At 38.8% G+C, this 24,683-nt stretch overlaps 1 protein-coding gene and 1 long non-coding RNA gene across 8 annotated transcripts in view; one reads left to right on the plus strand and one right to left on the minus strand.

The window, feature by feature from the left end:
* The window catches only part of THRB (thyroid hormone receptor beta), a 172,680-nt gene that overhangs the window by 134,531 nt on the left and 13,466 nt on the right, over positions 1 to 24,683 (minus strand). The window lies entirely within an intron of this gene.
* LOC127380678 (uncharacterized) lies at positions 9,762 to 24,516 on the plus strand. Its single transcript, XR_007888552.1, has 3 exons — positions 9,762 to 9,844; positions 11,181 to 11,363; positions 22,087 to 24,516. It is a non-coding gene; the product is annotated as an uncharacterized LOC127380678 (long non-coding RNA).

The following is a 24,683-nucleotide window of genomic DNA, read 5'->3' on the forward strand; positions in this document are numbered from 1 at the left end:
ATACACTGTCCAGAAGCTCTTATCCTCTCCAGTAAATGATGAGCCCACAGACAGTAGTGTCTGTAAGCTTGTTTACCAGCATTTCCATTAAAATTCTCTTTTAATGAAGAATTAAAAAGATTAAAATATGCTATGGCTAGTAGACCTTCAAGTTCTATTAAAATACATTTCATTTCCATTATAAATGCTAATGTCATCATTTTCCTTGACTTAAAAAAGGACAAAGATAAATTAATTTACTTTTAAAATAAAAACTGTACAAAAAATAATTGGTTCAAATCCTCAAACTCATCTTTCTACTCTTAAAAAAGATTATTATTTGTGCCATTTAAAAGGAAAAGCTAATGTATTATCATAATGTAGGGATTCATAGAATTCAAGAGACCTAGGGAGATCTTAGAAGAGGGCAGCTGTTCTCTCTGTGCATAACATAATCAAATGCCCTAAACCAAATTATTTTCTCCCTCTGAAAAGTACTGAAGGTTGTAATCTCTGTAGAGCTCGGCAGCACCTAAAGTGCAACAATGTACATTGTAGTTACAGAGAAACACTCCATGCACCTGAGGCTTGGAAACCTTGCGTAGGATCAAAAACTCAACAACAAAAGGCATCGGGATGTTGAAAACAAGCCATCATACATATTTTTGAGCTATCAATGCTCATCACTTTTCTAACTATTGCCCAAGACTTCAACAAAAACTAACACTGTTCAAATCTGACGGGAATCTTCAAGCTTTAAATGCAACATAAGAAGGTGGAGAAACTGAAAGTTCTGGGGACTCAGGGGTATTCATCCTACGTGTGTTTAACCATACACTGCAGTTACTGGTGGAAATTACCACTTCTGAGATTGGTGGTGCGAACAGCACCCTGGAATTTTCTCCTCAGCTTACTGAGGAGGAACCCAGAGAGCAGACAAGCTGAGACAGCCAAGCCAAGGCAAGACATTTCATCCTTAGCTTCAGACTGCTGTACACCAGATGTCTGATTTTAATCATTGTCCATATGTCTGAGTAAACATAAACTATAGCAGAGATAAGACCTGGGCCTTCAAACCTTGTACCAGAAAGCATGTATTTTTCTGTTTATAATCATCATCCCACTGATGTAAGAATTATTATGGCTGTCTTAATTGCCCATAGTTTCTCTTCTGTGGGATGGCAGAATTAAAAAGGCTAGTATCTCCATGGACAAATGTACAGTAAATATTGCTTGCTCAGTATCAACAGCTAGTGAATGTCATTACTGAGCCCTAGAATAAAACATGGCAGACTTTGTCATGTTATCTTTTCCAGGGTGCCAGTCCCAACCCAACACATCCCAGACCTTGAAGACAGACTGGCAGCCTCCAACTCATCATACATGCAGAATACATATTTCTCCCCTAATACTTTTCTCGTAACTAAACTGGTGGTGCCCGGCTGGGATGGTGGATGACACCCACCACACTTGCACACTGCAATGCAGCTCTGCGGAGTTCCCATCCAAAACCAAAGCAAGAAGTTCTACAAAAGCAGAGGTTTCATACATGTATCTGACAGTGAAATTGTTAATAAATAAATAAATAAATAAATAAAATGCAGTAACTAGTCTGTAGTATATTAACTTCTTTATCTTTGACTTAAAGATCTTTTTTTTTGTTACATTTCTTGCTTTTATTTTTTTCTACCTGTATGGCATGTGCCCTCATTTAAGTCCCATGAATAGCACGTCCCATTGGAATGATTTACATTCCAATGCAGTTCAGAACTGTGGCACAGACTGCCTGACTCGAGCAAGGCGTATGTCCCTAAGCTCTGTATACATTTTCAAAGCTATGAAAGATATCCTATGAATAGTTAAAACAGAAATCTGCCATTTGAAACTCAGTGCAAAGCAAGCTTAGAGAGGAGAGTAATTTATTCTTATTTATGGCACATGAGTATTGTACAAGAACACTATATAATCATCAGGCCAGTGATTGTGCTGGGAAGTGGTTTTCAAATGACAATTTTCACTGTCTACATGACAAATAGATAATTAAACAGAAACAGGTATTTTTAAGAAAAGCTTTGGAAAATTTCTCCCTATGCCCAGTACATATAACACATAGAATTCTTTACTGAAAGATAGTACAGATTTATACACTACTACATCTCAGTAGTCTCTGCAGCTGCTTCACTTCATCATTGGTGGTGAGGTGGTAGGAAACACCACTAGTGACAACGACGTAATTTGCTAGTGATAATCAGCTATGACTGAATTAAAAATATTATTGAATCAGGACTTTCTGGCTAAGCCAACAGGATAAAAGCCTCAAACATGCTATTTCCTTTATTTTCTGGAGAGAAGGTCAAGAACGCTGAAGCTATGGGTTTTTCTGAAGGGTGGAATTGGGCTAAACTCTGATTAAGAGACAAACCGACAGATTTAGATATTTGTTTAGTAACTATGTAGTAAAGTATCAATCTGTTGCAATTGCCTTTTATATTTATTTCTAAAAAAAAAAATCTGTTAAAGTACTCACATTCAAAACTGCAATTTTGCAGATTTAAAACTTCTGAATGTATGACTAGCAGGAAAGGGGAAAGTGGTATTTTCTCCATTTTTGATGCTTCATAAAAAAAAGCTTAATTTACATTTCTGTAGTTTTACTAAAACAGTGCTGTTTGCTTGTTTTTCCCCCCAGTATATGACAGATAATACACAGCTGCCAGGTTTATGAGGTATTTACAGTTGTAACTCAACAGACAAATCCTTTCTAACAAATAGAGAACAAATAATGGGGATTTACACAGCTGTAATTATATTGAGAGGGCTTGTGCATCAGGGTGTATTAAAAGAAATACTATATGCAAAATATTTTTTTTTAAGAAACCCCCTGAGCATTATCACCATTTATGCTAAGGACGCTTTTATAATGTTACCATTAAAGGGATGTGAAATGCTCACCATCCCTAAAGGATGCTTGCAGTCTCTGCCAAGCTCTCCTCTGTAGGCTGAAGCTGGTAGCATATACCTGTTTCATGGTTAGCAAATGATGATAAATGAGCAGAGCACACTTTGAGGCCAAAGCAATAAACCACACTAAAGGCAGATGATGTACTCCAGCAACCAGCCAAAACACGTCAGCTGCTGCAAGTCTTGGCAGGGGAAGGGGAGCAGAGACCAAAGGTGGTGCCTGCAGTGGCCACCAGGCACTGCGGAGCAGATGCATGGTTGCATGACAAGCATGAGCAGAAGAACAACTGACCAAGCCCACTCTGGCTACACATCGGGCTCACTGCCAACACCAAGCGTCACTGGCACCTGAACAACATCACATCAGTTGAGTAACACACTGCCGAGGACAAAGATCACATTATTGCCTTTGCACTGGTCCATCTGGCCAAGAAAGGCACCAGGACACACTGGAGAAGGATGCAGTGACTCATGGTAGATGCGGCCAGTATTTGGGATCTCCTGGATTCACCAGCTGCCTCCTGAGGGGAGGCACTCACTGTGCACCAGAGACCCGTGGCTGGCTGCACAGCATTCCCCAGGGGACCCAGACCAGTTACAGCTGTGTCTGAGGATGCTCTGAAGCAAACTGCCAGCCAGCTTGTCCCAGGACTACAGAAACACAAAACCCAAGATGACTTCAGCATACTTCTGTCTGAACTAAGGAGGATGTTGAAGACCACTTTTGATATATGGCATGAGCAGAATCTAGCTGAGAAATTATTTTACAACATAAGGCACATCCTCTATCTAGTTACCGATGGCTACAATTTCTGTTCTTGTTAAGTAAGGGAGATTTCTACATCTCCTCACAATAAAAAACTGAACTGCAAATCACGAAGTCAAAACATTTTGTATTAAGTTATCCTGAGGTCCTTTTGACCCTGCTGGCTTATTACTAAACTAAAATGGGAGAATCTGACTGTTAGTCAAGAAACTCTAGTAAAAAAAAAACAAACCTGGAATTACTTTCCCAAACCTCTTCTGTAAGATTAGTGTTCCATTATCATAGTTAAATTTTGTAAATAACTTATTATTGGTGGGAAATTGCATGCAGAGTTATGTACTGGATTTTTAAGTTTACCCTTCAACACCCCAAAATTAGTGCTATATATGCAAAAAAAATATACTAGTTTATTATTAACTGTTTTGATGGAGACAGGCACTACGATTAATTAGATGGTCAAGAGAAATCTAGATCCAATGCAAGAGATATCAATATCCCGAGTAATAGGTCTCCTACGTAGAACTTTAAAAAAAAAATATTAATTATAATGTTTTTATTTCTGGCACAGATCCCTGAGCCAGACAAGGCTCTCGCTCTCAGGAGAGAGAAACAAAGTGGTATGAGGCATGAGAAGCAAACCTATGGTACAAGGGGGCTGAGTGGTCCTGACTCCACAGGAGGGAGGAATGGGTAGCATCACCTCCGCTATCCTTCCATGTCAGTGTAGAGCTGGTGGCAAAAGGAGACACTCAAAGCCTCCTGCTAGAGGACAGGGGCAGAGAAGCAACCTGGAATGAATACAGCAGAGAGGCAGAGGTTCAGTCTTACAGTCTCATCACTCTGATGCATGATTTTGTGTCCATAGGAAATATTAGACACAAAATATCCTACTTACTCTTTTCTCTAATTTGTTCAGAGAAGCCTTTCATCCTTGTTTTGTTTCCTGCTTATAAGGAAGGAATTCTCTTCTGCAAATGCATCAGAAGTACAATATGCAAAGCAACTGAATATTGCAGCTAAGCTACAATGGAGTAGAAATCTGCATTTTTCATTTTACAAACCAGAAGAGCTTTTGTTCCATATAATATTTCAACTTTTTTTTTTTTTTTTAATTTCTGTATGAATCTATGACTTTTCTATTTGGGATCGGTCATACGGACTATGTAATGGAAAAGCTCTATAACTTATCCGAATCATTATTTTATTTTGTTCTCCCATGGTTCCAATTGTTCATCATAATTAGATCCAGCCATAACAACTCATTGTGCAAAAGGCATACTCTGTTTTAATCAAAATCTTGGGCAGCATTTTGGATGTCATCTTTAACAACTTGGGCAGAATATTCTGTGGTTTCCTCATCGATGAAAAATCAAAATTATTAACTATGAACATACCTTCTACCAGTTATTATAATTTTATTTTGATGAACATCTGCCTGTTTCATGGAACTATTTTAGGTTTCCTTGTGGTTTTTACTCAGTTTTTTCACTCAAAACAATAATGAAGTGTAAACCTGTCCATAGGATGCAACCACTGTGAACACTTAAATAATTTTTTAATTTCTCAGTTTACGCTATGCTGAAAGTGAGGCTGTAAACAAAAAAGATGGATGTGATACTCTCTTATATTTGAAATCAGACCTTACTATTTTTAATGTTCAAACTACTTTTCCCTCTGTTTTAGCAGAGAAGAGAAACGGCCTGTGTTTGGGAATGAAACATACCAAGCAGCTCATGCTTAGGGACTGTCTTCCTAGATGTGTTTTGGTGACAAGGTACTGATTCAGATCACCCTCACAGGTGTTTACTGATGACAAAAATCTGAAAAATGTCTCCTGGGCAGGAATAAATACAGCATTCTCCTTTTTCCTATTGATATGTAAATTGTCATTCAGTGGTACTTTTGATTTTGGTGATGCTGTTTTGAGAACCCTTGCTAGGTTTTACATTTTGCTATGTAAGATTTACCCACTTCTTTTATGACAGGCCGCTCAGCAACTTATTTCCTGCTGCCTCCCCCTGCTACAACCCCAAGGAATCACAGACTGACAAACCAATGTTTGCTGTCACCTAATCACCTGGTTGTAGTAGCTCCCTCACCAACTAAAAGCAAAAGTATCCACTAAATCAGTCAGTCAGTGTTGTAGGGATTGTAAAGAGAAAATTACAGATGATGCTATTATCCAGGTAGAACTGTCTAGAGTTTAGGAAACCAAGATCAAACAACTTATAGCTAAGCAACTATACCATCTGCCTGACTGTATTATACAAATTAACAAAATCTAACACATTTTCTAGCTGTCAATAATTCATGCTTGCCTTCCCTTTGCAAGAATATAGGCAATAATGCAATTGTTTTAAAGTAAATTACTTAATATAATAAACTCATAATATCATCATATCACATTGTATTATTTAATTAGAAATAGATGTAAAAACTTGTTTGTTTTTAATCTTCTTTTTCAAATTATTAAAAGCTTTCAATCACAGCCTGAACAGAAATCTAATAAGCTGTATTTGCACATACAAGTGGTGATTTTAGATGCCTGAGCATTTTGCTGGCAAACTGAAATGTCTTTAATAGAACCTTGTTTGCAGTAAGAACTGAATACCATCTTTCAGATGTTTTAGGTTATGTACTCTAAAATGGCCTTTTGCCAAATCATGAGTCACTTTTGAGAATTTAAGATCCCGCATCTGGTATCAAAACCCAGCAAAAAATAAATTCCCTAACTACTATCAGAGTATTACCATAATTTTGAGAAAATTAAAAGCCCACTTTGGTTGGTTTCATTCCTAAAACAAAACAAAGTACCACAGCAAAGATCTTCAACTGACAAGTTAAAAATAAACCAAAAACCAAAACCAAACCAAGACAAAAAAACAGCAAAAACCAAAACCAAAACAACCCTACCACACTCAAAAATAAGCCTCTTTCTTAAATGGAGGAAAAAAAATTGTATTTTAGATTTTTCACAAATTAAACAATTTCTACCTGTATTTTAGAAGAAAAGCCAAAACAGTGGTAGCAAAAGCTTGTCTACCTTTTTGACACAGTAGTATGTAGGTCACATCAGCCCATTTCAAGCCTTGTGTGTCGAGGAGTTTTAAACCAAATACATATTTCTGCCACTGATATAAATGCTAATGGTTAAAATCCCAAAAAACTTACCCAGCAAAAGTATCACAAGCAGCAGTTTGCCCACCAAAGGCTTGAAGAACTGACATTTCAAAACTCTTTAAATTCTGTTTTGCCCTGGGTTTATGTACCATTGCTTCTTTTGCACAGCACAAAATCCTGCACTCGTGAAAAGACACTGAAAAGCAGAGACCAGTGGGACAACAAACCCATTGCTCATCACGGAACTTGTATTCATAACTCTTAACTAGTTCCCAAAGTGACCAACAGACAGACTGTTGGGAAAAAAAACAATTCAGTGTAGCTGAAATTGTGTTGGTTTAATGCTACAGCACAGACGACAGCACCTCTATATATTCCACCACAGCAGGAAAAAAAGCCTCACTTGCTTTTAACAGACTAGCATTGAGTCCAACTAGTATAATCTGCAGTGACATTTTTCCCTATTATGTAAGCCAAAAGCTAATTTTTTCCTTTTATACAGTATATTGCCTATCTCCAACACAGTGTCTTATCAGTTTTCTCTCAATCTTTAGGACATTTTAGTAACAGAAGAGAGGGGACTTACCAGGATTCCTTCTAAAACTCCTGTTTTCTTCCATTCTGTGTTTATGTAGCCAGGCAGACTTGAATTCTGACAGGCTTCAATAGGTACTGATGATTAGCTGTTAAGGCTCATATGCCATGTCTAACAACCTCTCTGACAACTTTAACTCTTCACAGAAAATAATTCAAAAGGTAAAGAAAAAAACAGGAAATTCCACAAAGAAAAGCTGGGATTTCAAAAATCAAGGAAAGCAGATCTATTTTACCAGTATAATTCCATAACAACTCTAAATTTCAGGAAAAAAAAGTGAAAAATCAAGGAGTAATTAGACATCAACATCTTTTATAACCCAAGCAGGCGTGAGAATATCTACCCTCCTGGCAGCTAGTATCCTTGAGAAGATTTTGAAAATGTCATTCAGCAGCAGACTTAGATCAGAATCTGCCTGCAGAAAGAGCAAAACAGGTAACGACAGACCTACTCCGGTAAAACATCAGTTTATAACTCCAAGATTCTTAAATTAATAGTTATTTTTTTCCCAATCTGTCTGTCCATCTATCCACTCCTCTACACCTCAGTGCTATCACTGGGTAAAGGTGATACCTTAATCCTAACCCTTTCAAGATAGCTAGAGCCAACAGACTGACTTGTTTTTAATGTATTTTGATAGACAAATAACGCTCTCTAAGTGCCAACAAGTCTGCATATTTAGGATCCAGTACTCAAGAGAAGTGAGGGATTAAAATCCAGTGATTTTGCAACTCAGGTTCCTAAGGGCTATAAATACAGCACATCGCATCAAAAGACCTCAGCAACCAAACATCTGAGGAGATGCAAAGCATAAAAGAAATCAAACCTTCAAAAATAACGTACCAAATTGATTAGGCAACACAGGAAGAATGAGTCGTACAGGAGACATTTTGCTGTGTATATATGCCAAACATGTTTATAATTTCTCTTAAAATACCTATCTTGCCGTACCCTGATAGTAACAGATAGTTCGTGTCACGCCTGCCTTCCCACACTGTGTATCCCATAATAAACAAAGCTGCCTGAAGTAGACAGGATGTTCCTTCCAGGTACATATCACCTCCTGAAAGGGTACTAAAAATGTCTTGCTCTGATGCTTTCAGAGCTGGATGATGAGCAGAAATCTGCGAGGCACAAGCATACAGCCTATAAGCACCAAGGGAGCTGCAGAGCTTGCTGGCCAACCCACAGGTGCAAGGGAGATGCTGACCACTGGACCATCTCTGCAGATCATGATGCAGCCTGGAAATCTCCCTCTCTTGAAGAAGAACTGCACATTTGCTGAATCACACTGCTGATGCTACCACGCACACTGGTTGGGAAGCCAGCTCCACGTGAAGCCTTCAGGCAGGAGCGCTGGGATGGGTGTGAGCCAGCAGCAGCTGCTGTGCTAGCTCCTGGAGCACCCCAGGGTGCCTCACCTACATGGCACTGATGCCCAGCTCTCCCCAACACAAAACAGTCCTGTAGACAGGGCAGAGCACACAAACACGCCTGTGAGCTCCTCAACGACAGGACTGGAAGACAGTTTGGAAAAGCATTACAGGAGGAGGGAAGAAATCCATTAAACCGCTCACGCATGCACTCAGAAAACTCATGATGCTCATGCAGCTAGCAGCAACCTGAATTTCAAATATTAAATATACCATCTACCCCTACACCAGACAGTGCTCTCTTATCTTCCATCAAGACTGTGCATAGGGGTTAAGAAGACCACCTATGCCCACTAGCTGCAGAGGGCTGCAAAACCTGCAATGGCCAATGCTCTGCCCTTTGTCACAAAATGATGCTGAATGAGACAAGCAATGGGAAAAATAAACCTTAAGCTGTCTCAGTGCAAAGGGCATTTTTTCCTCATTACAGAAAAAAAAAAACAACAAAACACAGGGGGTGGGGGGATGTATTTCCATTCAGTTTTCTCAAGGTTTGCTTTCTTCTTTAATTTCAGACAGGTCTCTATATAGTAAGGCTAAGAGCAATATCATGTATACCCAGCAGGTCCCCAGCTGTAGGTAAGGTCTTCAGATCACAGTAGCACTACAAACATTTTTCCCTCTAATTACTTTTGTCCAGTTTTCTATTCTTCAGCTCAAAGACCCAGGAGGAACACCACTTAAGGGGGATGCCTCATCTTAAAAAGAATTACCTAGAAAAACTGCAACTCAGAATTAATAAAGCCTCATGTCTTTTCTTCAGATGCTTTTTGAGTCCTATAAGCAGAGGAGAGTTTTTCATTTATCAGGCAGCAGAAAGGGAAGGGCTTTACATCAGCTGATTTTGCAATTCTTGGTCAAAGGTTAACTTGATTTTTAACTTCAAAGTACAGACAGTCCTGGAGGCTGAAAGAATACCAGGGCAAGGGCTGCCCCGAAAGGAAAACTTCAGAGGGATGTTACCAACCTGAAACTAGGCGATGAAGGCAGGTAAAGCCACCTCCTGTACTACACCTTTCCTCACTCTTGGTTTCACAGACAGATCCTAAGAAGTGAAAAGGCAAAGTCCCTTTTGGAAAGTTGAAAATACAACCAGATTTTCCTGGCTGGCAGCACTGAAGGAGGAAAGGCAGTTTCACTAATTAAGATCTGAACTTCTGCTTCAACTTCAGTTTTTCATGATGTTACTAGATATTTAAAAATCTGGTACTCATTCATTGCAGGGTGCAGCACCCGCAGGGCAGTGAGTAATGGTTTTACTCTTGTTTCAGTACTGGCAGCAGCATGTTGGACTGGAAAATGAACCTCTACTTCCTATCTATTTTCATAATCAGTTTATCTATCATCTCCTTAATTCTTACCCCCATATGCACGATAGAAAAAAAACATTTAAGTCTCAGTACTACGCTGAAATACATTCACAACACTGCCATTGGCTCAGACAGCAAACCAGCAACGCGAACCTGTAGCTGAGGGCAGCATTTGGCCCCAAACAGTACATCTGTAGAATCCATGAAAAATTAATGAGCTAAATCTTTTCACTTATTTTATAAGGAGGAGGCAAAATGAGAGAGTAATCACTTAGTCAGCCAGGGAATGATTCAAAATCTAAACCTCCGATATCATTTTAAGGAAAGTAACAGGTAATAGAGGCAAAGTATACTTTCTCCTCACACCAGAAAAAAGACAAGATTAAACTATTTTATGCCATTTTTTCCGCTTTCACTAATTGCAAAAATATAAAGCACCAACCAAAAATAGTAGCAAAAATATCAGATACAAAACAGAAATCTGCAGTAATATATGCCCGAGTACATTTTGCTGCAGCCTGAATTCATACACGTTATTGAGTTCTGTTTCATTTGCAAGTTTTCCCATTTCTCTAAATGCAAACATTATTTTTGGTATTTTGTAACTAGTTTTACATTATGAGGTGATATTAACCATGGAGGTGACAGCTGGCAGGAGGTTTTGAATAGAAGGGTCTCAAGCAGATACACATGAAGCTCTGTATTAGATGTCACAAGATGCACTGTTTACTAAAAATGATTACCCATGAGTAAATAATGAGCCATGATATCCTTAAAAAAGCAAACACACAGTTAAAGAATAATTTCTAACATAGGTAAACAGACAGCACTGAAAATTAAATCACTTATGTGCATTTTTTCCTAATGAAGTGTTAAAAATTAGAAAAGCTACAGAAAACATCCATAATTAGATAAAAATGTGTTAGATCTTGGAAAGACTGTATCTCTTTTCATATGTCTGTAAAGCACTCTTTACAGACATCCAAACAGGTAAATATATTCTTCAATATATGCAGGAACAAATGGAAGAGGAATTTTTTATTTGGATGACACAACACAAACACGCCATGGTAATCCTGTCATTCCTGATGTGTTCCTGTACTACACTTACAAACAATGCAGAGCATTGAAACGCAACGTACTGACAGTCAGGCAGGAGAGCAGAACTGCAGACCCAACACTGGAATTATAACGTGCAGGTAAAGTGCTCATTTTCAGGATATGTTATCAGACAACTTGCCAGCTCTTTGAGAATTTACTGTTAGGGAATTAATCTGCTGACAACCACTGACAGTACTGAGATACTCTTCCCATTACTATTGCTACTTCCATTTCTATCTTATTTCTAATGCTGCTTTGTATGTTTCTAAATTCATCATTTAGCTCCAAAACTTCCTCTGAGGAGTATGAAGGGAGAATGAAGATTATGAAAAATACATTTATATCATGTCTATTCGAAGCACCATTTGTCTGTAAGGACTTTTGCCTACAACAGTTTACTCCCAGCCATTCTGCACAGCCTCCCAGACACCTGCAAAGCTCCTCAGCAGCTTTAAAAGAAAAATTAAATAGAGCTAGTGAAACTTGTGACATCTCAGCAGCTGAGAATGGTGGCTCTGGAATGGTATCCATATGGTATCCAGTTAAAATCCATAAACATACTCTACTGTAACTGTGTCTTTTCATACAAATTTCTGAAATGTTTATTTGTAAGGACTAAAGCAAAACAACCAGGACTCTAAAAAAGAAACAAAATCTTTAAGGCCAGTCAAACTGAAGGACAAAAAAGAATTACGAAGACAGGAAAAACTATGCACCTAACCTGCTTTCTTTGTGAACACTGCTGTGTTAGAAAGAGACCTGGACTGAGAGCTGAAACGGATGTTGTCTAAATGTTAGGACTAATGCTTGTGACTTGACATGCTGCATTCTGAAATTAAGGAAGCTGGGATGTATTTGAAAATTTCATGTGGATGAAATAGCCATGTTAGATTTCTTTGGGAATTTGGGAGGAGCACTGAAGATTTACCATGACACCTCTGTTCAAGGCTGGCTATGGCCACCACATTTTGGGGAGAGCTGCCCAGGTGGGGTGCCAAGCAACTAGGGGAACATATACCAAACTCGTAGTTCTGACATGGAGACATGGGTGCTTTTTCCCCTTTCTTCCCTGTGTACTTCTCCTAGCATATTGGTCTTGAAATGTAATCTGTCATGCTTTAACCAATCTACAATCTCCTCATAGTTATCCACAGGTTTTTTTGAGATTACTTGACTTTAAATCTTTTTAGCCACTTTAAAAAGTGGCTAAAAATTATCTTAACATTTTAAATAGCATTTTAATAGAAAAACCAGACAGCTAGTGAGATGACCAACCACACAACCTGTCCTACAAGTTTCTTAAATTATAGACACACTTCTGATTCAGGGTCACATGGGCATGTAACCTGCAATTCTATGAGGTACTTCTCATTTTTTGGCTGACTGATGATTGTTAAGATCACTGAAAAGGCACTCAGTAGCTTTAGCTGCCAATGATCATAATAGAAAAAGGTGGCACCTCTACCCCAATGATCCTCAAAACTCATCACACTACCATAAAGAAAAGGAAATATGAATGCAATTGAGACACTTCAACTAGAATTGAAAACCCCTTCAGGACACTTTAACTGCTAGTCTGAACCTCTAAAGAGAAAACAAAATAAAATCCAAAATGTCACATGGCACAAGATTATATACGCCTACATTAGGCAAATGCAACAGAATCTTATTTTTTGCTGCATTGTGCTTTATATTACTGCAAATGTTTATTTAAGAAAAAATAGTACACTAAAAATAGGAAATACAAAAATATATTTTCTTTTTTAATTTTCATTATGTCAACAGTCCTTATTCTTAAAGTTGTTATACTAGAGTTAAATTAGGTCAAAGGCATTTAGTGTTCAAGACTAGAACATGTCACAACTATTAAAAAAGGATCATACAAGAGGAGACTTCAGTAGCTGCCTATTCCTCACCCTACGAAAGCCATATCATTCTATATTATACAGCTCCTGGTGATTTACACAACTCCTACTGATCACTTCCAAGGGGATAACATCATTGCACAGAGACCAAAGTTTTAGATCCATCCCTTCAAGTAAGTAATCCCTTTGTTAAAGTTTGAAAAAAAAAACACCAAAAAACACTTTCACTTTTTACAGTCAGCCTTTGCAATTCCTTTCAGACAATTCAGACACGCGTCCTCAATATACGTACGCAGACACCTTGCAGTCCTTGCTAATGTAATTTTCCTTTCACTTCCTCTATTATTGTTCCAGCTCCTCCCTGAATTCTCTTCTGGTTAGAAAAAATAATAAATGAAGGGTTCACAAAAGGGAACACAGTGTTCTAGGACTGGTCCTGTGTGAGCCATAGGAAAACACTACAAAGCTGAGAAGAGCTGGGATTGCTGTAGAGTGATGTCATGACCTCTACAGCCATAAATAATATCAGTGAAATGACAGTGTTCTGCATGACCTTGAATTGCTTAATGTTTTTTCTCTTTTTTTTTTTATTATTACTGTGCCTGTCTTTGCTTTACTGACACTCATTCCTTCCTCTAGTTCGATAATGGTCTAACTGAACACGTATTTGTCCTACACATCCAAGCAGAAGACCCAGTTTTACTGTCAACAAAGCCAGATCAAAGCAGCTAAACTGTTACGGAAACATCAAAGCCAACACCCTAATAATGTCCCAATTTTTTATGTTAACCAAAGTGGTAGAATGTTTCCTAATTAACAACAGGCAGTTTGGCAGAACATAACTTGAAGGTAAGTGTTGACAGAAAATGAAATTTATTGACTAAAAAATACAATGCATTTACTACCAGAAATTCAGCTACTGATCTGAAAGGTATCCAAAAGATACAAAAATATATGCTGTGCTGCATGTCCAGAGATAGCAAAAGAGTACAGTATCACAATTTGGAAGGTCTTGTTATATTTGCTGAATTACATAATGTTGATTAGAAGACATTAGCTTGGATTAAAACGGGAAGAGCATTAATGGCTTCAAATATCAATACCACTGGCTAAGCAACATACAACAGTACAAGGACTCTCAATACTGAGTTTTCATAAACTTTAGCCAAGTTTTTCATAAAGGTATCAGTAAACAATAAAAACAACAACATTCATCAATGAGATTCCATGTTACTTTAAAAAAATCACCAAAGTGATAAAGCAAAATTCTGAAGAAAAAACAAACAAAGCATGGTATCAATTTAATCCCTAAAGCAAGATATTAGGCTTGATATGTACGGATACAGATGGCTGGGTATACTGATTCCAAATTTAGTACTGGAGATAAAATTATTTCTCTTTTAAAAACACACTGTAAGAAGATCTTTTGCTCATAAAACCACTGAATTTTGGAAAATATCAAACTTGTATCACCCATCTTTATTCTTGCCTTTCTCACCTCTCAGGCAGTAATAATCACTGAAGCCAATTTTAGGTATAACTACACTAAGTTTCACTTTGCAGTCCTAACCCCTGATCTCAAACACTAGAGAGAGATGTGTATTTATTAAAAATACACAATGTTGGCCGAATTTCAAAAATTGTTGTTGGGATTGTAGCTTTTTTTTTTCCTGACGTATCACTTCTGGGCACTACTTAAGGTCATATTCTGCCTTCAGTACTCACTGAGACTTTTTCACGCAGAATTGAGACAGTATTAAGAAGGTAGCTCATTCACTACTGGGAACATTATTGAAGAAAACACATCCTAAGTAAATTACCAATGAAGCACCACAAAACTGCTGGCATCTGCTGGATATATCCTAGTAACTCATATTTGCCATTCTGATAATGTATGCAAAAGGAGTAACCCAAGACATATATTTTCCCTGACCAAATTAAAAAAAACATCCATCAGAAAAATACAAAGAGCATGCAACAAACTTGAATCCCCAGAGATCACCCTCAATACAGATAAGCTCAGCACAAGTGCTTAAACTGTAACTTCTGATCTGCCCATCTGCTTTCCCCACTTAGCCCTGCTCCCCAGATGGGAAAACAGGTGAGGTCTTGAATTACTCATATGTCACTCTGTATTTTGCCCACACCCTTCTTCCTGTTACACCATGACCTGAGTGTTGTGAAATTTGGATCTCCTAACAGAAGTTGCAGCTCTTCACACTGCAACAGGTAAGGCTTAGTCCTATCCCATGCCTTCCATCGTCTGCCCAGGTGAATCTCTCAAATTCTTCCTGCGTACTGCTCTTCATGGGTTTCTGCTCTTCCTTGGTTCAAACACTTCTCTTAGAGAAGCAAAAATTAAATGGAAGTTTGCCCAATCCTAATCAGCCATTTGTTCCAAGCTTTTTTAGATCAGATTACTTTTCAAAGCAAACACAGTAATACTATACCACTCTTCTTTCCCAGAGAGTGGATTACGACTGTGCAGGGAACATAATGCATTTGCATCTTTCAGCTTCCCATCTTCACAAATGGCTTCCACCAATTTCAGGAGATCTTTGCAAAAGTATGGGATGTTCCACTCATCCAAAGCTATTTAAAGGAGGAAGACCTAAAGGAACATAGACAAGATTAGGCATGATGTATCAGGAAACCCGTAGCAACAAAACATAAAGCAAAATCCACACTGTAGATTTGATCTTGTAGATCTGGACTTATGAGTGATAAAGGTTGGCTTTAGATATCTTTCTTGCACCATCAATTAAATAAGTCAGCTGCAGGGTTACAGTCATCAAAATGGACTACAACTATATCTACACAGACATGTTTTAAAGAGACTGAGCCCAAGTTATAACTTGGTTTGGAGCTGAAAATCAGAAAGAGGAGTCCAGGCTTTTTGTTGTCTTGCAGATTATGCTTGCCTGGACAGCAAGCAACATCCTGCCTGCATTCCACATCACCTTTGCCTTCTATCTCCATGGTAAATTGCTGACAAGCCTTCCTGCTAGTCCTCCTCAGTTGAGGGAGTAAAGTATGTAAAAAATATTGAGAAATAGAAAGCTTTCAGAAAAAAAACACAGCCTGCAGTGCTGTTGCAAAACATGGGCTAAACTGATGTGAACTTATATTATGGGCGTTGATTTTCAGCTGCCATCTGTGGATGAGCCTGAGCGATAAGCACAGGTAAGGAGATGTTCTGGTACATGCCTTGGCAGCCAGCCAGAGTCCACAATGGTCCTCACAGGGCTGCCTGATGAGTAGGTGGCAGAAGGAAGACCATCTTCTTGAGATCAGGTTTTATGGCTGCAGTTCCACCACTTTGTTGCTTTCAGAACTTCGGTTTCTTGTTGGAGACACACGTAACCCAAAAAAGAGATCCCTATAAAATCTCTGGGCACCAAACTGGGCAGCAAAGGTCAAGGGAGAGAGAAGAGCAAGGGTTCAGACAGTAGTTTGCTAATGTAAATTTGGCTTTTTACACTTATTCCTATAAGCAAAGCATGATCAGAAAATTACTCCAAAACACCAGTCAAGTTCTGGCTACTTTTTATGTCCATATGACTTTCCGTGGGATCAAAGGCATTGATGCTGGGGAGTGGTCCCTTATGTGCAAAGGCAAGAGCACAAATTCTGCTTCTAAATTTTATGTAAACTCACAACTTTGATGTGCGCATGAAAAATACATTTAGTGTACTTTTTAAAGTTACAGAGGAGCTTAAGTTGTCCATGTGGACAGAAGTACTGAGTTTTGCTTGCTCTTATTTTGGTATGAATTCACAATATCTTTATTGACTTCCTTGAATTTATTATGATCAAGTCTGGCAGGCCAGCTTATTTTTAAAGCATGCTCTACACTTACCATTAAATAAATCTATGTTAAATTATGTTTTACTTCACTCTTCTCTAAACGAGAGAACTGTAATTCTTCATATCAGACTGCTCATCTCAAGATGAACTTTTCCAGAAAGTTTCAGTCGCAGAATGGTTGAGGCTGGAAGGCATCTCTGGAGACTTCCTACTCCACACCCCTGCTCAAGAAAGGTCACCTGGAGCTTGTTGCCAAGAACCATGTCCACATAGGATTTTAATATCTCCAAAGATGGAGATGCCACAACGTCTCAGGGCAACCTGTGCTGGTGTTCAACCAGCTGAAATGGCCTTGCTATTTCTGTCAAAGTAGATAAAGGAAATGTGGTTCTTTTCCTATGCGCAAAATTTTAGACTTATTTCTTTGAACTACTTGAGTTCTACTCCTTGGAGTAGAGCCTGTAATCTGGCAAACAAGGTCCTTATGACAATAATTAATCCTGCTGTCCCTGTGAAAATCTACTGAGAAAGGGAAAATGGGGGGAAAGGGGCTTGCCTTAGTTCTTTGTGCTTTACAAAATTTTTAAAACAGTTGAAAAAACAACAAACTTGTTTCATTCAGATGATTGAATTTGCCAGCTATCAGGTATTTAAGAAGATCTGAAGACATCTGTAGACAGAAGGAAGCACACTATGTATAGATATGTTTCTCCACATACATAGCTCCACACCAGGAAACAGACACTGTAAAAAAAGCCAGTGCAGAGCCTGAAGGGCAGAAGTCATGATCCTGGCTGCAGAAACAAGTGCGGCCAGGGCTGGCCACTCCCCCAGGAGCACCTGGTGAGCACACAGAAGTTCAACCCCTTGCCCACCAGCTGTCCGCAGGGTCTCTCACTTGCCCCTTGGACGGCAGTTCAGCAAACCAAGATGGACTGGGGTAAAGGAGGAGAGGCCAAGGGAGAGCAGCTGTCTGCCACATCAACTCCTGGTCTGGGGCAGTCTGGGGAAAGCCCATGTGTCCCTCCTCTTCCAGTCATCAGACCAGAACCATGACCCAAATGGGCTAGCAAGGCTCCATGCACTTCATGTCCTCTGGTTGGGAGCTATGAAAGCCCCTCACCAACAGATGCTAACAAAAGTATTCCCAAAGCCTGGTTGCTGGGCACTAACCCCTTCTGTCTCTCATAAAGGTGGCAAAAAGGTGCTTGATAATGAAGGATTTATTATTAGGCAGGTGGGGAAAAAATGCTGAAACACCCCACAGCTGCAGCTGACAGGTTCAATCCTAAACAAGTTTGACCATAAATGGTGAAAAACTGACAGCGCTCAGAGCTGTGTCGCAAAAGGTGGGCTAAAGGCCTGTAGCTCCATGTAAGAAACAGGCTATCCACCCTGAAGAGAAAGTAAGGCAGAGGAGAGGAGCTGGAAGCAGCAGAGGAAGGGAAGCACTTCAGCCTAGCTGTCTCCCTCCCAAGTACCCTACGACAAAGCAAGATGTCTTATCCAAGTCACTGGAGGTAGGACAGGGGACACCTGAAGGGTTAGCTCAGGGAACAGATCTATAGAGAAGACGTGACCGTAGCCCTCCCTCTGCTCAGGAATTAAGGAATCCAGCACTTCCCCACCCCAGACGACACCATTCCCACCCACACCTAACCTCCTAGAAGAGAAAACACTTCTACCTTCGCAACACTGAAGTGTTTTGATATGAGGCCTCTTGAAGAAATCACAGTAAAAGATACTTCTGCCTCACAAAACACACTCCCACCATCTATTGGCTGGAAAGGCATGGCCATAATAGCTGATTGCGGGCACATTCCCTGCATCCTACAGGGACAGTGACCATGGGGGAGATTAATCATCCCAGGGCAGAGGATGGAAGCAAAAGGTTCTCCCAGAGTTCAGTGGAAATGAAGACAGCTGCCATCAAGATGATGTCTTGTGTAGCAACCTACTTGGTAAGAAAGAAGGCTTCACACATTTCAGAGGCTATCACCCTTTTCATCAAAGTCTCATTTTCTTCAAGAAAAGAAAATGCTTCTAGCATTCCCGTATTCCTTCCAGCAAAGAAGAAAAGTGTGGAGTATCTGAGGCAGAGTATTTTGGCATGGGGGAAAAAAAAAGAAAAAACAAAAGAAAAAAACAAAAACAAAACAAACAAACAAAACACAGTTTCCAACAGTTGAATGCTAAGTTGGGACAATCAAGTCTGATCCCTTCATGGTGCAGAGCTAAGTGATTTTCAATTCAAAATTAATAATAACCAATGACAAATTGTGGTTATACATGTAGGGTTTACAGGCAGGGACCCCATGCTCCCCATCTTCTACATAACCAATGGCATTCTCCGGGATCAGATGTTCACATAAAGTTAATAGGAGACACACTTTCCAAACACAACCTATTACAATATAATGCTATGAAACAACTAATATAATGCTAGTCAAACAACTTATGCAGTTGATCCATGTCCTCTGGCCCAACTTAGCTGTTTTATTCTGGTCACACAGAGCAATTCAACAAACCAAAACATGTAAGTCACATCAGTGAAACAAGTACAACATAAAATAGATGCAGTTCAATGCTGCACAGAAAGTACTCTGAGTACAATTGTGTTTGTAGAAATAAAATTATACTTTAATATTTAATGCAAGTAATTATTTTGCTTTTAAAATTATTTTTTTCACAAATTCTTTATAGATAAAACTCTTCCACTGCATATGTGCATGGAATATACTGGAGTTACATGGGTACTACTCTGTACAAAATGCTTCCCATGTTTATCTAACTTGGTGTGTTTCACTTTCTCTTTTTAGGAGAAAAAATGCGATATGTGAAGTGAAACACTTAACTTAAAAAAAAAAAAAAAGAAGGTTCAAGATAAACCTTTCAATTTCCTGAAGCCATGAACAAAGTTATTCTAAGTCTTATACATAAATGCTATGGCTCATAATTCCACTTTGAAGCACCCTGCATGCACACACCCCATTTTTTTTTTAAATGGTTGAAAAATTGAAAAAAGCCAGGGGTAAGTTAATAAACCATGGAAATAAAATTATAACGTTAAGCTAGAAAAAAAATTGTATGATGTCACATGAAGGTAATCCTACTTGTCAAGAGTTGCAAGGAGGTAAGCAAATGAACCAGCAATTACAAGACTGTACTAAAGACCAGAGGAATAAATGATGCTAATGAAGAAACAGCTTCAATTTAATACTGCTGATTCTTTCTCCAGGTAGGAAATCAAGAAGCAGTAGCAGCAGCACTCCAACCTGCTGAATTACAGGTGCTGAGGCACACATCAAGTAGAAGCACAGCTGAGTCAAGGGAAGCAATGTGAAGTCATGGTGGGGAGGCACAGAGTTAACACTATACTAAAGGAGGTGAAGGTGCAAGACCGAGACAGTGGAAGAAAGATGTGAAGGCCTGCAAATCCATGAAGCCTGTGAAAGGAAAAGGCCCAGGGTTCAAGAACATTGTACAGATGTAGATAATGAGAGCAAACATAACACAGGACTCAAGGAAGCCAACTTGCAATGGTGATGCAAGCAGCTGTTCTTACACACAGTAGATTTTTCTTGTTAATATTTTTAAATGGTTCATCCATATGTGCATCACTAAGATACCAGTTTTGAGTAACTACTTATGCAGTTGAAAAGTACTTTTAATTTTCTTCTAAGAGGTCCTTTATTTTCCTACACCACAGCTGTTCCAAAACACATCCTACAATCAAGCAATACTGTTGCTGTACATGTGGCTTGCAATTCCCTCCTATCAACTACCTACCATGAAGTAACCCAGAAGACATTCAAACATCAGTCCTTAAACAGGCAAAAATGTTTAGCAGGTGACCAGAATTAATGATCTTCTACCCAGGACAGAAAAGCATAAGTAATAAGTACATACATATATACATGTCCAAGTAACATAGTATATAAGTAATACAGCTCTACATGCACCAGCTTTATTCCTTCCTCATCTATCAAATTGAGATACTTACATTTTTACTTTACATTAGCTTGACCTTCTTGCCTTTCTTTTCTACCTTCCCATCAGGCAGCTTGACAATCAGTCCTTTTATTTCTCCCAATGGAAAACAGAACCTTAATTTATTGGGTTAGGTTCACCAGAGGACACAGAACGGTTCTGCAATCTAGAATGATCACACTGCTTTCATGCGTATAATCTAATTATAACATAAGTGTATTTTCCAGTTTAGTCCATCAGTACAAATTATTACAATTCTGTATATTTAAGTCTCTTGAGAATACACAGTAATTTTTTAAACTGCAGTTTATTCCCTCATTCTTTGACTAATTTATTTGCTTTAAGTTTCACAGGAGGAAAACGAGAATTTTTACGATAAAAAGCATTCAGAACTGAATACTCAACTTTCTTATTTAAGAAAGGCATTTTATTAGCTTAAAACTTCATACTGTCTACCTGCAGGCTGTTACCTGCAGTTTGGTAGAGTGACCATAAACTAAAAAGGTTAACAACTGAACTGACTTTTCCAACCAGTCTTTAGTTGCAGTGTTCTCCTACCATAACGATGTTTAAAGTAAAGTAATGGCAGTGAGTACAGGAAACAATCTCACTCACGTGTCATGAATTAAATGAGAGAAACAACTTCTGGAAGATTCAATTACTTTATTCAAAATGTCCTCTTGGATCACATACAACCGACGAAGTAACAGAGAATTGAAGAAATACAATTATTTAATCTTTACACACAAATTAAGTTTATTTATAACCAGCCTTTGATTTTCATAACACGTTTTTGTAATACATGCATTGCTTGTTTAGTTATCCCTGTGAAATATGTAAAATCTTTACTTATCCCTGAGTACAGAGTATTTCTCCACTGCACAACAAGTTCAAAAAGCTTCAGAAGCAGTACTGCTACACTAATGGCCACATGAATTATCCTTCTAACTTCCTTGACGGGATAAATGAACCCAAGAAGGCTCCTGAACTAACATCTAGATTGCATTTTACAGTACAGAATTCCTCAACGACTCAGAGGCCTTGAGTTAAGCAGACAAAAGAAGGTGAATACCTCTGTGACTTAACTGAATTCTGCCATCCCAAACCTGAAGAACTACTAAATGGTATTTTTTTTTATTATTTGAATGTGCCCATGCAGGTGAGAATCTAAAACTGCATACAAAGCCATTTCTGAAAATTGGAAAGGAGGGAACAAAGATGAACTGTGAAAACATGAAGAAAATCTTTTGTGATCAGTCCTCTGACCCGGTCTGACAGAAAATTCAGAAATTTAGATGCTGATCATACTCTCTAGAAATCCATGGCATAGGTGTGCTGCCTCATTCCCTGCAGATAGGTGGACAGTGCCCCAGCAGTACCTCCTCCCTCCCTCCAGAAGTCACACTCTCAGCTGCACTGGAAACCCTTCATGCCAAAGGACAAGGTAGAGGAAATAAACATCTCTGCATTGCCACCCTGCATCCTGCTCTGCCTTCTGCCATGACAGCCTCCTCCTATTAAAGGGCAAATTAGTTTGGCTAGAAGAATTAGCACCTCCCAAGCCCTAGAAAGAAAGCCAAGACATGAGGGCTCACAGAAACTGTGCCACCTGCCTTCTCACACCTTCCCTCACTGAAGGCTAATTACCTGAGCTTCCTTCATATGCATGTCTCTTTTGCATTCTTCAACTTTCAGTAATAAGCAAACTAGAATAACCAATAAGTAAATTAGAAAAAACGATGGAGAAGAGATAATGAGCTCCAAAACTTCCTTTTCCAAGGAGCCAAAACTCCTGGTCTCACCCTTCTGGTAGCAAAGGATATTCTTGCTGGAGGATGTCCTGCCTCAAATCAGGTGGCTTTTTTGAGGTTTCATCCCTTGATTCCCTTCCAAACAGAATCAAATTTCAAGGCTACACTAGAAAATAAACTCTGACAAATGTCCATGACTTAAGTTTAGCAATCCTTCCCCTCCCTACTTTCTCCTGGCAGGGTTTTTACATATAGCCAAAAGGAAAAATCCTGCTTATCATCAGCAACAGGGAAGCCAGGAGATCACATATGCCTACCACAGGTATGTGTTATTATTCTACAAGCTTCTTTATGGAACACCAGTATATGTTATAATCAACAACTTTCTCCCCTTCACCTTTAAAAACAAACAAACAAAAAAAAAGAGCAAACAACCACATACTAAACTAGGAAAGTACAACATGCACATCAAAGGAAGCATTTCTTAAAACATCAGATATCCCACTACTGTGAACTCTTTGAAAAACACCCAAAGAAACCTGTCTGCAGGGTAAGCAGCCTTCAGTGAGAGCAGATGCACTTTTTCCAAAATCCCCCATTTGGGGGGAATTTGAGAAAAGCTTACATGTTGTCCTCACATAACAGGAAACGATCATAGAATAAAATTTTTGCTGTAGCAAATACAAGAGTGAACATAAACACCACCACCACTTTCTACTCAGAAAAAGAACATTCCCACACAGGAGAAGGAGACAGCACAATAAATGTGAATTCACATAACGACTTGGATATGCAAAGAATTTCAAAAGCACTGAACAATTTGGAGTAGCCATGATGTGCTCAACACGAGCTCATACAAGACTTGATCTAAAACCACTAGAAGTCAATGGGTTCCAGCCCTTTCAGCTCTCAACATCAGAGTCTACACAGTTAAAAGCCAATGCAAACCACAGCTAAATCCTCTCTCTTCCAATATTCTAATACAGACCCATAGGACCTTTAAATTTCCTTGGGACCATCCAGCAGCAGCACCCTTGGTTTCACAACTGGTACGTCAGGACTAGATTATTCCATCATTAGCAAGTAACACTGGAACACACCAGCTCAGCCAAAGGTCACCAATTCAAATCAGGTGAAGGAAGGCTGAGACTAATTTAAAGATCCTGGGACTAATGTGAAGGGTGATTTTGAGCCAGTGAGCAGGGAAAAAAAAAAACAGTCTCATGAGGAAGGAAGTAGACATATCCAATTTTACAAAACTTTTGTTGTTACTGTGCCTTAGACAGCTGTTCTATGAGAAAATGAAGGACTATACCTTCCAGTGACTTTGTCCAGCTTCTTCACTTTAAAAAAAAGCAATACATTTAAACAGCTATATTACTTTCAGTCCCAAAGTAAGGGAGAAAACTCAAGCCTCTCACTTTAAGGCAACACTACTAAATAATGCAACTGCAACAATTATGAGAAAGTCTCCTGAAAAATAACTTTTTACTACAGATTTTTTTTTTTTATGAAGAACAAGCCCTTTGCTCTGCTTCTTGTTGTTGTGTTTTTTTTTTTTCCTCAAATGTTTATTCAGCAGTTGGAGCTGGGAAAACAGGAACCAGAAAATCTAGTAAATTGTCTCAACACACAAGTAGGACTGAACTGCAAAAGGAAAACAAATCATTTTATAAAAATATTGACAGTATGTCAATTATGCAAACATATATTTACGACAGACTAAGCTTTGTAAATAAAAGCTAAATGTATTACTGTAACTAGCAGATGGCTCGCTGTGATTGTATGACTTCTATTCTAAAATAATAAAAGCAACATGCATATACTGCTGAAAAAAAGGCTCATTCGCCCTTCTGAATCAGAGCTGGTGTCTATTACAGTATTTTTAACCAGTGTTTCCCCTTCCACCACCTGGATCACAGGAGTGCAAACAAGGTTTCTGGGGACCACGGATCTGCGGAGCTCCTGCCGCTCAGCAAGAACAGGTGCGATCCTTTTTGCCGGC

The sequence above is a fragment of the Apus apus genome, chromosome 2 (assembly GCF_020740795.1).
Source record: "Apus apus isolate bApuApu2 chromosome 2, bApuApu2.pri.cur, whole genome shotgun sequence".
NCBI lineage: Eukaryota > Metazoa > Chordata > Aves > Apodiformes > Apodidae > Apus > Apus apus.